The following is a 15,507-nucleotide window of genomic DNA, read 5'->3' as shown; positions in this document are numbered from 1 at the left end:
AAATAAGACTTGGTTTCAATATTCAACAAGCAAAAGCCAAGGGGGTGCATATATAGGAAATTACACTGCAGTAGAATAGCTTCTATGATACAGGTAAATACAGTATCAATCATGTAATACAACAGCCAGAGAAGCAACGAGGCTCTTAAAGTGCATTAATACAGTTATAGATGGTGATGCTCTTCCTAGTCTGCATTGATAAGGTATGCAGATTCTGACAATGCTAACTTCCATTCTACCTGCTTTTTTTGCTCCATACCAACATCTGCCCAGCTAGAGACTAGGTCTTTGAGCAGTTGAACCAATATCAACAATTAATCATCCCTAAAATTCCTGTTATGTAAGAACTTTTTTTGTTAAAGGATTAAATCACTGCAGGATATTCTGAATTTTGTAGACAAAAGCATTTCTAACTGATTCAGTTTCTCATGGGAATTAGGATTCTCAACCTTGGGAATCTTAATAATAATATAAACAGATTGAAGCTCCGTTTAGAGAAAGGTTAGAAAGGTGGAAGATCTAAAACTATGTTCTATATTGTATAACAAAATAAAGTTTGGAAAATGGACTTCAGAACAAAACAGCATGTCCTTTCAAATAGTTGAAGGGCTATCATGGAAAAGAAAAGTTATAATTATTTTACATAAGCCGAAGGGTACAATGAAAACCAATGAGTTGGTCAAAGTAAGAACCAGTGTAGAAAAAAGTTTCTACCATTCTCACATTTCATTTTTTCTTCCAAACACAGTTGCTTCAGAAGTGTCATAACTGTAGATGTTTATTTTTACCACTCCCTTTCACCCATGAAAAGTTTTCCAAAAGGTCAACGTATGCTTTGTGTTTATACACATCACTTTAAGTTAGTTTTATGAATATTTGTCCTACTATTTTTTTACTATGTATACTACTTATACTTCATGCATTCAGTATATAATGCTGACCAATTACAAATTTCTAGTTTTAATTTTCCCTTAGTAGAGTGGTTCTAAATCAGGAAAAATTTCTCCCCATGGGATATTTATGATGTTTGGAGATGTTGTGGATTGCCACAACAGTGGGAGGGATGCTATTGACATCTAATGGAAAGAATCCAGGGAAGCTGAAATTCACAGAACAGCCCCCCATCCCCCAACACAAAGAATGATCCTCTCCAGAATGTCAGTAGTCCTGAGATTGAGGAACCCTGCTTCAATAGACTACTCCTGTCCTATTGTGCCTGCGTCATAAACATGCTCAAGGGAATACTTCTTGCCTTCTAATTAGATGTGATCAACATCCTGTTACTCTTTTCTCCTTGCTGCTATAGAAGTTGGAGCAGCAGAATCTGGGAACCAGAGCTTCATTCTTGGAACATTGGCACTTGCTGTATGTTTCCTGAGACCCAAATAGCCTCAGGTAGGTTATGAGCTGTGGGCACTGTTGGGAAAATTGATGGATTATGCAGGTGAGCATGGCATAGACTGATGACAGGCAATTACTGTAAATCACCATTAGTTCTACTTCCAGCCATATGCAACTGATTGCAAGAAATCTATGGAAAACAGCCCTGGCCCATCCATTTTAGAAAATTAGGGTTGTACCTAAAGCCAGTTTTGCACATTTTCTGAATGAGCTAAATGGAATGTTTTCCATATAGCCAAGTGAAAAGAATTGAGAAGAATGAAAGTTTTGTTTCCTCAATGGCATTTTTAAATAATATCTTATTTTAGGTGCAAATAGCATGTATTTTTAAATAGTAAACTCTGTAAATGACCATGTTCTAGTTTTTAGGGAATTCTAGGATGTACGAAAACATGATACTACAACAGACAATCCTAATTCATTTTCCAATGTGCATTTCTTAGTATAGATATTGGTTTTTTGTTTAATAATATTTTTGTTTAAAAATTCTTAAACTTTTGCTTGACAGTAAGAGTTACTTAAAAGCTTGTACATGAAGATTTATGCCAAAATATACATTCTTAAGCTTGGCCATTTAACATTAGGGCCATTAAACTTGGCCCTAATGTTATTCTAATTGATGAAAGAAACAAAAATTGGGGGAGCAAGGGGAGTTTTTTTCTTTCTGTTTTTTCCAAACACAATTTCCTAATTTAGAAAAGTCACCAGTAACACAATAGCCAGAAATTTGGTCAATACCAAAAAGGAACCACAATAAACAATATCTCAGAGGTCAAGAAGAGGAGAGACAAATGAAGAGAAAGGAAGAGAAGGAGGAAGAAAAAGAAGAGGAAGAGGAGAAGGGAGGGAGGAAGAGGAAGACTGGAAGAGGAGGGGAAAGGAGAGAAAGAAAGAGAAGGCTACAAGCAGTATGATGGCTAAGATCAGGTAAGATCAGCGGAGAAAACAATATGAAGTTCTACTTACATTTTCATGAGGTTATTATTCATTTTTAGATATATACAGTGTACTTGCCACTGGATTCCATCATGTCAAACCAGGATTCCTGAGGTTCTTGTTTACTTCTGCTGTCTAAAGCCATTACCTTCCACCTCCTAAGGGACTCAACACCACAGCTTTCAAGTCAAGGCCAAAGATGCTACATCTCCAGAAGCAAGTGTACAATTTGAAAAATGATTGCACTTTGATGTGCTTGCTTTTCTCTCATGGAAATGATTCTCAATCCTAAGAGTCAATCTTGACTCAATTCAAAGCCTGATATACACAGAGACTAGTATGTTAAAGTACGCAAGCCACCAAAATGAAGGGTAGTCACTAAAAACAAATTATATTGGTTTTGATTCACTGTGCATGTGATATAGATGGAAGAGTGAAAAATTCCTTTTCTCAGTTCAAAGCTAAACTTTGGAAGCAACATGTTTTCCTGGATGTTTAACTAAATCTTCTTGGCTAACTTTACCAAGTCAGAGCAACAAACTTCCAAAACACTATTGCATTTAGAAATGCGGTGGATTCTCACTGGTGAGGATTCCACACTTTAAAGAATATTTGCAGCTCAGTGTTTGACCCCATAGTACCTGCCTTCCTCTGGAATCCAGCAGATGACAGGTACTTATCTAAATTCCAGCCAACCTTTCCAGCCACATGTGCAACTGTTATACCTATCAAACACACTGATGATTCTGACACAAAGGCCAGATTTCTTCTAAATGCTCGTGTCTCTGGGTCTTTGCCATATAATTCTTCAGCCGGGTTGCCTTTCAATCATCTTTCCTAACAAAGCTCTATGCAGTTATAAGATCTCATTTGTCATGCAGATGGCCTAATTCTGCTGCTACTATTAATTCTACTACTACTACACACACACACACATACTCATTTCCAGTAAAAAACAATTGCTATGTCTTCTAAATGTCCATTTTATAGTTATCTATATTATTATACTTTTCTATTTTTGCCTTGACTTTAAATGAATTGCAGGAGTCTGTTTCTTCCTTACCCTGACAACTTTACTACCCCACATTACAAGTCTTGAGAGGGCAAAGGTCATGTTTTAAACATCCTTATATTTGCAATCACTACAAGTTTGTTGTATGAATGATTACATGAATATGTATTGTAATATTAGCTAGAACAAACATTGTAGGTATAATTTATAATACAAAACATTTAATTTAAAAATGCAATCTGTCTTTATTTAGAAATGTTGATGCTTTATCCATCATGGATTGTTGTGCAGTAATTCACATTTTTAGAACTGTAACACTAAAGTATTATTTTTCTTGATAACAAAGTCTACCAAATCTCCTCCCTGCTCAAATTTGGTGCTGGAAGCAAGTGCTTCACTTATCTTATCATAGACCCAGTACCAGAATGTTTATTACATCTTATGTAGCTGATGAAAAGTTAGTAGAACATACTTTTTAACTTGCTGTCAATGCTAATAAAATTCTGTTACTGAAGAAAAATAATGTAATGCATAGATTAGAGAATTAAGGAAGCTTAAAAATCATATCATCCACTCCCCTCATTTTAAAGATAAAGCAAGCACCTAAGGGCCAGGAGTTTAGGAGAAAGTAGTCTAGGAACATCCTTTTTCTTCTTTTTTTGTCGGTAATGTGAGGCCTTCATCAGGTTAGAGGTCTGTGGCCATGAACAGAGCCCAGTAAACTTTCCTATGCATTGGCACCAGTTCAAGATCTCGGCTTTGTTGGTACTGTTCTCTATCATTCTGTAGTCAATGTATCTTAGATGACAATATATTTTAAAATTTAAAAAGCACAAAGAAGTAATCTTAGATCCTTGGTAATTCTGGCTTATTCCATTTGCCAATTGGCTCTCATATTTTGGCATGAACATGTACTTCCTTGAAGGATTTTATAATAAAAACACTAAAGTAACAGCATTTTCAAGAAAGTCAGAGAGAAGCAATGATCTATTGTCTTACTGAAGGTTTCTCTTCTACCAGATAAGGAAACTAATACTAAGTGAGAGGAAATGTTTGCTGACAGATGTTCTTGCCCTAAGTCAGTGGTTTCTGAATCTTGGCTGCATTAAAGTCACCTGTGGCACTTTTTAAAACTACCTGTGGAGGAACAGGAACTCTCATTCATTGCTGGTGAGAATGAAAAATAATACAGGCACTTTGGAAGACATTTTGGCAGATTCCTACAAAACTAAATATGCTATTACCATATAATCCAGCAATTGTACTTCTTGGTATTTACCCAGAAAGACTGAAACTTCTGTCCACACAAAGATGTTTATAGCAGCCTTATTCATAATTGCTAAAACCTGGAAACAACGAAGATGTCCTTCAGCAGATGAATGAATAAATACGTTGTGGTACATCCAGACATTGGGATATTATCAAGTGCTAAAATAAATGAGCTATAAAACCATAAAAAAGCATGGCAAAAACTGAAATGCGCGATACTAAGTGAAAGAAGCCAATATGGAAAGCCTGCATACTTTGTGATTCCAAATGTTTGACATTCTGGAAAGGGCAAAACTATGGAGACAGTAAAAAGATTACTAGTTGCCAGGGTTTGGAGATAGGGAGGAATAAATATGCAGAGCAAAGGAGATTTTTAGGGCAGCGTATTAGTTTGTTTTCACCTTCTCATAAAAACATGCCTGAGACTGGGCAATTTACAAAAAAAAAGAGGTTTAATTGGACTCACTATTCCACATGGCTGGAGAGACCTCACAATCATGGTGGAAGGCAAGGAGGAGCAAGTCACATCATACATGGATGGCAGGAGGCAAAGAGAGGCTGTGCAGGGCAACTCCCGTTTTTAAAGCCATCAAATCTTGTGAGACCCATTCACCATCACAAGAACAGCAACGGTAAGACCCACCCCCATAATTCGACCATCTCCTACCGGGTCCCTCACATAACACATGGGAATTATGGGAGTTACAAGGTGAAATTTGGGTGGGGACACAGAACCAAACCATATTAGGCAGTGAAACTGCTCTGTGTGATATTGTAATGGTGGATACATGTCATTATACATTTGTCCAAACTCATAGAATGTACAACACCAAGAGTGAACCCTAAAGCATGGACTCAGGGTGATAATAATGTGTCACTGTAGGTTCATCAATTGCAACAAACATACCACACTGGTGGGGGATGCTGGGAACAAGGGAGGCTGTGCATATGTGGGAGAAGGGTGTATATGGGAAGTCTCTCTACCTTCCTTTCAATTTTGCTATGAACCTGTAAATGCTCTAAAAAACAAAGCTATTAAAAACAAACAAAAAACAACATCCAGGTCTCACTCCAGACCAATTAAATCAGAAGCTCTGGGTTGAGGCACAGGTGGTGGTGGTGGTGGTGGTGGTGGTGGTGGTGGCGTTTTCTCCTCAGGAGATTTCCAAAATGAAGCAGTGAAACAAATTATTTCTGTACATCTTTATGACAATGTTCTCATTCCTTGTTCTAGAATTTTTTTTATAGACTATATGCTTTGGTTTGGTGTTTAGTTGCTCATTTTTGAGTGGAAAAAGATTGTCAATCCAGACGATGATTTTTGCAATAACGAGAGGAGCTAGGCTCCATCAAGTTTCACTTCATTTAGGGGAGTTTTCCAGTCATAATCTAAAAGCCAAAAGGAGGTGCGTCACCTCGCCTGGCTAATTTTTTGTGTTTTTGGTGAAGACAGGGTTTCACCAGGTTGCCCAGCCTGGTCTCAAACAGCTGAGCTCAGGCCATCCATCAACCTCGGCCTCCCAAAGAGCTGGGATTACAGGCGTGAGCCACCTCGCTCCACCCTCAGGCCCTGGCTTGGTGGCTTCTTTCTTGTCCAAGCTCAGAGATTGGAACCTAGAATGTGGAACCCAAGAATATGCTTTTCATATCTGTCACACCAGAGATGAAATTAGAGAAAATTCTGCCCTTGTTCACCTCTTGTATTTAATTTATAGTGCTGCTGCCACTGTCTGTGCATTATTATGGGAATTTGAATAGGAAGTTAAGAGGAGGTATACTATTAAGCATGCCTAGTATTCCAACTCAGAAATCCTATATATCCTTTTTTTTTTTTTTTTTTTTGAGACAGAGTCTCATTCTGTCACCCAGGCTGGAGTGCAGTGGTGCGATCTCGGCTCACTGCAACCTCCACCTCCCAGGTTCAAACGATTCTCCTGCCTCAGCCTCCCGAGTAGCTGAGATTATAGGTCTCTGCCACCATGCCCAGCTAATTTTTGTATTTTTAGTAGAGATGGGGTTTAACCACGTTGGCCAGGCTGGTCTCGAACTCCTGACCTCAGGTGATCCACCTGCCTCAACCTCCCAAAATGCTGGGATTACAGGCATGAGCCACCATGCCCAGCCTCCTATATACTTTTATAACCAGAAAGAAAAAATAATAAAACTAAAAATTCTGGTGTTTGTCCTATGTTCTGGAACATTAGATACAGTTTATGAGTTTCATCTGGATGCAGGCTAGTGGCTCACAACTATCTAGTATCCCCACTCTCAGTCTCTTATGCTTAAGGCCAGATCTCCCATCTTGAAGCCTCTCTTGAATCCTGAATCCTCTTGAAGCTTAGGTTTTGTTAAATCAATAAATATGGATCAAAATTCTCAATCTATAAATCTTAGCAAGTTTTTAAACACCTCTGAGCTTTAGTTTCCCCAGCTGCATGGTAAGGCATATAGCATAACTGTATACTATATAGCACAGAGGAATAGCTCCATAAATATTTGGTCTCCTTTTTTCAGAGATTCTTTCTTTCTTATTCACTCTTTTTCATGGAACTCTACTTAAAGTTGTTAAAGGCTACCAGGTGTCAATTATTAAAATAAAATCTGGATCCTGACATGATAGGGTGTGTGCAAGCCTAACTTTCCTGCTTTGGGTGTGTGCAAGCCTAACTTTCCTGCTTTACCTTCCACTTTGCCTATGTCCTTCACCCTGAGGTTACTCTCAACCACCTGACATGACTTGGCTGTCACCCACATCCTTGCATTCTAGGAGCCCATCCCCTCTGTATGGGTACTCTACCCCAGCCTTTTGTTACTGAAATTGTGTCCTTCCCGAAGGGCCAATTTAATTGTTGCTTCCTCCAGAAAGCTACGAGGACTTCACTTCAAAGAACTTCTTCCAAATTTAGAGACTCAGATTGATCCCTTGCCTTTTTAAGTCAAAAGTCAAATAAACCAAGAACATGCCAAGAACTTATTTAAGTTCACGGTGAAGTCAACAAATGAAAGAAGAAAATAAATATACCTGAAAAAAGAAACATTCTAAAATATGTTTTTAATAAAAAACCTAATGCTTCATTTATATTTTTTCTTCTAATTTAAAAAAGATAAGTTAAATGCAATTTGTTTCATTTTAGCTTAACCTTTTTTCACTATAAAAGGGCGAGTGTTTATACTAATCCTCTGTGTAGATGAAATACTTAGATTGTTAAGGGGTCTGGTATACATCCTGTTTGCAAACTAAAATTTCTTTCTGAATGAAGAATAAATTGTGCATGTGCAGACCTGAAACAAAAACCTCACTTTGGAGCTTTGCTATTAGTTCCAGTCTTTATAATCTGCATCTCTAAAATGTTCCACTTCACAAAGTACAAAGCTGTTTTCATAGTTCTCTCATAACTTGTTTTCCTGAAGCACTCCAATCAGTTTTATGCCAGTGAGTGTCTGTTGTGTTTATTATATTTTGCATTTTCTCCACCCAGGCCCCCACCCTCAAATCCCACATTGTGAGCAAGTCTTTTGAGTATCCAAGCTTCTTAGCAAATTTTCCAGCAAATAGAATTTTTTGGAATTTTTTCCACCTTTGGTTGATGGGCTTACCCTGAAATAAACCAGTCATGTTTGTGCTAAACTTCTAATGGAACTTCACTTCCACTCACATTTAATGAATGAATGACAAACTGAATATACCAACAAAATCAAGACATGAATAAAAATAGAGAGAGACAGAGAGTCACTGAGTAAAACAGAAAGAATGTGAGAAGAAAACTTTGGGAGAGAGAATAAATGTTTATTTCTGTGGCTCCTATAACAAAAACTTAGCCAATGTATTTTCCCTAGGCTAAATATGAATGTCTGAACATCTGAGAGAATCAACTAAATAAGTTAAACCCTTATTTTATTTCCATTAGATCTACTCAATAACTATTGGTCCCTTTTACTGACATCAAAATGTTGATAAACCTATTACTATGTAAGCGTTAAAAGTCACAAAGTGAACGTGAGATCACTTTGTGATTTGGAATTTGGAATTTAAATACTAACTAGGCCTATCTAGGTGAGTCAAGAAGCAAACAATGACAAAGCCTTACCCAAAACATCAAACCAAATGGGATCTAGACTTTCTTGCCTCTGAGAAGCCCTTTGGCCTCAATTATAGTCACTCCTTTAGTTTTTAGTTCCATACTATATACTTTCATTTTGATTTTCTTAATTTCTCTGTATTTTTTAATATTTTTTCGTTATTTTCTTAAAATTCTTGTGGGCACACAATAGGTGTATATATTTATGGGGTACATGAGATGTCTTGATACAAGCATGCAATGTGAAATAAGCACATCATGGAGAACGGGGTATTGATCCCCTCAAGCATTTATCCTTTGAGTTACAAACAATCCAATTACATTCTTTAAGTTATTTAAAAATATACAATTATTATTGGTTATAGTCACCTTTTACACTATCAAATAGTAGGTCTTATTCATCTTTTCTCCCTATTTTTGTACCCATTAACCATACCCACCTGCCCCTCAACCCCCCACTATCATTCCCAGCTTCTGATAACCATTCCTTTATTCTCTATGTCCTTTTCCAAAAGTGCCAAAGTATTAGCTTTGAACTAAGATGAATAACCGACTAGCAATAGGAAAATGAGGTGGGGAACATAAACCAAACAGAAAAAAATGTGTTCAAAGCATAAATACCTTGAAAAATGGTCACATCTTCATCCTCTAAATCAGTTTCACATCATGGCTTAACCTATTACCATGTATTGTTCACTTCACTAAATTTAGTCTCAAGAATCTTAGGAGACTTGAGAAGATGATCACAGTGTACGCCCCGACCTTAGATAATTCTAACAAAATGTTATCAGTCACTCAAGATACACACTTCTAAAACCTCAAATCCCCAGAAAAATGATAATCCTTTCTTATACATAAGATAGTAGCATGTATTTTTATAAATGCATTCAAATACTGCATCATACTTTGTCTGACTCAATGTAGGTGCTGATTCAATTCTTGCTCTATTGGATAAAACTATATTAAAATCACGTGAGAAAGTTTCATGTATACCATGGACCTAGGAAATGGGAAGCCAAAATAAGTGTTGGTTGGAGACAGTGCTTGGTTTGTACGCCGCTAAATCAGAGCTAAGTGTCAGGCTTGTTGGAAGAGTTGACACGCCAGACAGCTAGAGTCAGTTTATTTACCTGTGGGAGAAAACGCTTACACAAAGAGATGGCCAGAAGCTGATGATGCCAAATCTAATTTAAAAATGAAAACACTTACATAAAGAGATGACCAGAAGTTGATGATGCCAAAACTAATTTAAAAATGTGTGGTCACCTGCCCCGTTGCATTTTTATGGGACGAGATCAATAATTCATGACCAGAAGTCAAATTACTTGCCAACGCTGTCAACAGCACCCTTTCATCTATTGGTTCAAAAAGACCAAGTTCACACTGATGTCCTCACAACGCTTCACATTTCCATGTGACACTTCTCCATGCCTTACCGTGGTGAGCATGGTACCATGCCCAACCTGTCACCGCCCTTCCCACTGCAAACACTGACTAAAACTAATCCCTCTCTGAGCTTCAGGGACTCAGCGAGCACACAGGACTGCTAGTCCTTAGTTGGAAACTTGAGATTGTTCCACCCACAAATCCCTGTGCTGCCTTTGTGATATGTGGTCTGATTTAGAATGGGAGCAGACATAACTTTAGGAGTAAGAGACCAGACAAAGGGATCAAAATGAGATTACAGCCAAAGTTAAAATCATTGACTCTATGTGACTGTGAATGAAAAGGGATCTCTTTAAAGTCCTTTTTCAGGACTGAACATTATTTAAAGCTTCCAAAGAGAAGCATTGAAATTCATCTGTATACACTATATGCCAGGGAATACTTGGTTGTCTCTTCTGTGTTCATTTACTTGTATGGCAAAATAATTCAAGAAAAACGAGCAAAGGAGGTTAGATTAAATCCGGGAGTTTTTTGTTGTTGTTGTTTGTTTGTTTGTTTTGGCTGATGTTCTATTTTTATTCTGTCTTTTTGTATATTTGCTTTTGAGTTTGATGCAAGAGTATGATTCTAGTATGTAAAATAAGAAAAAGAAATGAAAACACCAACTACTACAAATATATTCTAAAGAACATAAATTTTACTCTGAAACTATAAATGAAAAACTAAAACAAAACACCTTTGACTGATTTGAGGAAATACAGAAGACCTTATTATTCTGATTTGGGAGATTTATTTGGTACAAGGTTTTATTTTTTTGATGTCACTATCAAAAATTGAAGCCATATTATTATTTTGACAGTCCGAGGTATCTAGGCATTCCCAAAATAAAATGCTAGATTACTAACTTCCCTTAAGACCAGCATATTTGATGACCGTGTGGATTTTGAAAGTATAATATTACCAATTATTATTTTGACACGGTTTTAAATTTCAAGATAGAGATTTAAAAGTTCAGAAAGGACAGCTATTTCAGCTCATGACACAGTCACAGAAACTGAACTTGTCTTCCCACTAAAAACAACCAGAAAACTGACAAAATATGTAAAACTGCTATTTTCAGGCATTGGACAACTGGAAGTATAGGACTGCATTGATTTAAAAAAGGGAAACAAAAGAGGTGAACTATATAATCACTGCACTTTCTTCCTTGAATCACCTTTCTTAATTTCAGAGCTTATAGATAAGGGGAGCCCAAGCTAGGCATGACAGTCCCACCTAGTTGATGGAGCAGCAATTAGAGTTCAGAGAGGCTGAAGCAGCTGCACTTGCAAGAAAGAGTAAATAGCTCTAGAAATCTGTACGGAGCACCTTGATAGCTTGGTTGAACACTATGCAATATATGCATGGGGTAAAGCTAAGTAATGAATAGGGTGAAACTCCATGAGCCTGGACAAAAATGAAAAGCTACTGGCGAGCTGGAACCTGAATGATTCCCAAAGATCACACAGGAATGGGAGACAACTTCACACCGATCAAGCCAAAAGGGGATACCTTGTTGAAAGTCTGAGGCATTTAAAAGAAAATTCAGAGGGTACTTCATAGTAGGGCTACTCTATGCCATCCTTAAAAAGATGAAAGATAAAGTTCAAAATAATCCATAAGTGATTAAATTTTCTGCCAAAATATACTTCAATACTCGTTACATGAAGACAGCAAGATCCACACACTTATCACCATAATATTCACGATGTCCAATATCATATAAAAACTACTGAACATGAAGCAGGAATTTATGGCTCATAATCATGAGAAACATGATAGAAACAAACAGAAATTACAGAGATGGTAGAAGTAACAAACAAATACATTAAAACATTATAAATAGTCTTAAGGATTTAAGAGAAAACAAGGTACTAGAGCAGTGGAAGCCTTGAGAAAATGAATGTACTTTCTAGAGTTGACAAGCATAATATCTGAGAGAAAAAAATAAATGGATGGACTTAGTAGTGGATAAAAGACTGTATAATAGAAGACCAATGAACTTGAAGACATAGCAATGAAAGGATGCAAACGCAAATACTGAAAGGAAAAATCTTGAAAAATCAATATAGTCTCAGTTTCCTGTGGGACAACTGGACTTCCAGACAAAGAGGAGGAAAGGTCAGATTAAAAAAGAGGAGGAAAGGTCAGATTAAGCAATAATAGTGAAACTTTCTCCAACTTTGATGAAAACTCTTGATACCGTTAGTCTTTGTGTCCCCACCCAAATTTCATCTTGAATTGTAATCCCCATAATCCCCGTGTATCAAGAGAGAGATCACATGGAGATAATTGAATCATGGGGGTAGTTTTCCTCATGCTGTTCTTGTGACAGTGAGTTCTCATGAGATCTGATGGTCTCATAAATGATTCTTCCCCCCTTCAGTTCGGTGCTTCTTTCTCCAGAAGGTGCCTGCCTCCCCTTCGCCTTCCACCATGATTGTAAGTTTCCTCAGGCCTTCTCAGCCGTGCCCCACTGTGAGTCAGTTAAACCTCTTTCCTTTGTAAATTACCCAGTCTTGTGTATTTCCTTATAGCAATGTGAAAATGGACTAATACAACTATAAATCTGCAGTTCTAAGAAACTCAACAAAGAGAATAAAGACAAAGAAAACCACAGAAGCCATATTTTAATCATATTATTGAATATTAGTGAAAAAAGAGAAGCATGGGGCAGGAAGAATGTCTTTCACTGCTTAATTCTATTAAACATTGAAGAAAGAAAACAATAGTTTTACATGAACTCATTAATTAAAATTAGAGGGGGGAATAATTTCCAACTCATTTTATGAGACTGGCTTTGGTGAAATACCAAAAACAGAAAGAGAGATTACAAGAAAGCTACCAATATATCTTATAGATATAAACCCAAAAATCTTTACCAAAGATTAGCAAGTAAAATCCAGCAAAACAAAAATTTAATGCCACATGACCAATTTGGGTTTATCACAAGATTTCAAGTTTGGTTAATAGTTGAATAGCAAATCAAGGTAATTTGTGATATTAACAGAGGAAAGAAAGAAATAATATGCTATCTCACTAAATGGAGAAAAAACTATTTCACAACATTCAGTAGCTATTCATCATAAATGCTCATAGCAAATTGGTAATAAAATAAAACTTTCTTTACTGGAAGACAGTATGATAGTGAAAATTAAAGAAGCTACAAAATATCTAATCAGAATATCCTATAGATTTAAAATAATGTAAGGACATAGGATAGAAGATTAATATTTTAAAAATTAATTTTAATTATATAGATTAGCAACTAACAATGGCATATTGAAATGTTTAAAAATACCATTTCAATAGCATAAAATATTCAGTACAGAATATAAATAATGCATGACTTCTATTGTAAAAATGATAAAACATTGCTGAGAGGAATTATGAAAAATTAAGTGAAGAGATGTATTATATTCATTAGAACACAGTATTAAAAAGTCAATTTTCCCAAGTTGATATATTGATCATTCTGATCATAATTTCACAGGGTTTTTTCTTTCTAACTAACAAGCTGATTCAAATATTTATTTTGAAATTCAAATGATTAGAGCAGACAAGATAATTTTTTGAAAGGACAAAGTTGGAGGTAGTATACTAATGTAATTTAAGACTCACCACAAAGCTGCAGTAATCAATAAGGTGATAACTTCAATTGTATCAACGTATAACTCAATGGAACAGAATAGAAACTTTAGAAGTACATGTGCACATATATGGTCGTTTTATTTTATTTTTTATTTTAATTTTATTCTTGACTGACACATAATAATTGTACGTATTTGTGGGGCACGGTGTGAGGTTTCAATAAATGTGCTACAGAAATACAATGGGAAAAGGATAGTTTTTTCAACAAATAGTAGTGAAGCAACTGGATATGTATGTGGAAAAAAACCTTCAATATTTCATACTATTAAATATACAGAAAATTTTCTCAGACTGGATCATAAACCTAAATGTTAAAGCTAAAGCTGTTAAGCTTCCAAAAGAGAACTATGAAAAAATAAAAACTTTGAGAACTCAATGAAGGCAAGGATATATTAGGATATAAACAAACTGTTGTGTCCCTACACAATGGAATACTACTCAGCAATAGAAAATAATGAATTTGCACGATATGTGCAACAATTTGGCTGAAGCTCAAAAACGTTATCCTAAGTTTCAAAGAGGACACGCTGCACTGGTGACTTGTGTGGGACACAAGGCAGCATGGCCTTGGCTTGTCTAATCACAAAAATCCACCAATCTTCAAATTTGGAACTTGTGAGATAGAACAATCAGGCCACAGGGAATTCTTTCTAATGTCAGCTTCAGCTACACTAATCATCCAGGGCACCAGTAGCTGAGATGCCTATCTATGGCGGCATCCAGGAATCAGAGCTAGAAGTAGAGATTGTATAAGCTGAGATACTCTGTTGTGTCATGCTGGCAGTAGCAGTGTCCTCTTTGGAGAGAATCTGTGCCATTATCATGATCTGTGCAATTCTGGCTTTTACCAGCCTTCTTTGTTCCTCACAATTCCCTGAGCTATCCTGGCAATTCTTTGAATGACCCAACATCCATTCAATATTCTTTTCTTATTGAGATGATCCCTTTTAGTGTTGTTTGCTAATAATAACTCGGATTAATAAAAATTGTCTTAAATACCATGTAAAGAGGGATGATTTGAAAATTTATTTTTCCGCCTTTGACCCCATCTGCAGATAGATGAACTCTCCTTAAAATCACCCTCAGATACAAACTAAATATCTGTGAAACAGAATTCTTGATCTCCTTCTTCCCCATGAACTGGCAATTGACTAACCAAAGCATAGTGTTTTCTTTCTGCAGTACATCAATTAGCAGCCACTAAACAACCCCATCCTTCTTATAATTACTATCAAATTACAAAAGTATTAAATTTCATAGCTGCTGTGCAGTCCAGTGCATCCCTTTTCACTTGTATTCCATCCCAACTCGCCACAGGTAAAAATATCAACAACTTAATGCTACAGCAGGCCAGAGGATATCACCCCTTCACTCACCACAAACAACAGCTTCTCTGTTGCCATCTGGGCATTGAGTGATTTAATTCTGAGTCTCATCCTAAGAGTTGGCTTCCTAGAACCAATTTCAGTACCTAAAATTATTGACGTAGGGTTGGATTCCCCAGAAGCACCATACTGAGATGAGGATTTTGGGGGAAGTATTCCTAGGACAGAAGTAAAGGAGGAAGGAGTTTGGACCTGAAGAGGAAGGAGACCAAGGAAGGCTGTGATAGCAAGCATAGCCCAGCAGAATGTATCTTAGGCTCAATAATCCAGGGGCACTTTGCATTCCATGTTGTTCTCAGCTTACAGGTGTCCTGATTAGGGGATGGAATATTTCTATTCCTTCATGTTT

The sequence above is a fragment of the Macaca nemestrina genome, chromosome 4, assembly GCF_043159975.1.
Source record: "Macaca nemestrina isolate mMacNem1 chromosome 4, mMacNem.hap1, whole genome shotgun sequence".
In the NCBI taxonomy this organism is placed as follows: Eukaryota; Metazoa; Chordata; class Mammalia; order Primates; family Cercopithecidae; genus Macaca; species Macaca nemestrina.
The sequence above is the reverse complement of the archived record's forward strand: the minus strand, read 5'-3'. Positions refer to the sequence as shown.